Consider the following 1,282-nt stretch of genomic DNA (forward strand, 5'->3'; position numbering starts at 1 on the left):
ACGAACTTAGCCCACTATCAGTACGGCGAGCTTAGGAACCTGGGTCACGGAGAACACATTTGTAAACAAGACGAAAGTATTTCTCTGGTCTGCATCCTCTTAGCAGTTGTGTGTATTGAGCCGTACTGTATTGTACCCATTCTGCAATCTGTTAATACAGTTTTTAATCAATCAAACATCTAACAGTCGCGTGGCTCAAATACCCACAATGCTGTCTGGTTTACATGATACCGGCCTACTTTTTCGTGACGTCGCACGTCCTCAGTGCTTTTCATTGGTTACTGTAGTGTTTGGCACTGGGCGTGGAGGCTAACATTTGGTATTACATTTATTTTCCTCTGTAGATTAGATTAGATTAGATTCAAATGTATTGTCATTACACAGCACAAATACAGTACAACGAAAATAAGTTTGGCATCTAACCAGAGTGCAAATGCAACAGTAAAGTGCAATAGTAATATACAATGTACAGGTGTTAAGTGACAACTGTTACAACTGGTCCAAGCGCATCCAGCTGTATTGATTGATTGATTGATTGATTGATTGATTGACAATTTTATTAACAGATTGCAGAATGAGTACAATACAGTACGGCTCAATACACACAATTGTTAAGGGGATGCAGACCAGAGATACTGTATCTGTATGTCATTACATGTCATAAATGTCATGATTAGATTAGATTATATTTGTATGTATGTCATAAATGTCATTATGAATTGAAAATGGGGGACCCAATGGGGGACAAGACGAAAGTCTTTCTCTGGTTTGCATCCCTTTAACAATTGTGTGTATTGAGCTGTACTGTACTGTACCCATTCTGCAATCTGTTAATAACGTTTTCAATCAATCAATCAATCAATCAATCAATCAATCAATCAATCAATCAATCAATCAATCAATCAATCAATCAGCTGCCATCAAGAGAGACCCTGACAAGGCTCCAGCTGAAGATTGCTTATGATTGGAGCACAGCCTGCCACTGTGAAACTGTAGGGAAATTATAAAAAGAAGTCTCAGTTTGTTTGCAAAGAACATAGAAATGCAATTATATACAGCAAATAGCAACAAAGAACTGAACGCCTTTCTAGTAAGAACAACACTGAGGACTACATAATACTGGGAAGAATCTGACATCTGGCCGATGCAGTAATTGAAAAGCTCCAGAAGGTGGCAGTAGTGCAACACTATGGATGTAAGCTGCCAAATAAGAAGAAGATCGCTTACTATTTGACCCTTCTCGTTTTCAGTAGCTTATGTTTGCGAAGACGCTCTCTGATTG

Source organism: Notolepis coatsorum, assembly GCF_963971535.1.
Source record: "Notolepis coatsorum genome assembly, chromosome: 9".
Taxonomy (NCBI): domain Eukaryota; kingdom Metazoa; phylum Chordata; class Actinopteri; order Aulopiformes; family Paralepididae; genus Notolepis; species Notolepis coatsorum.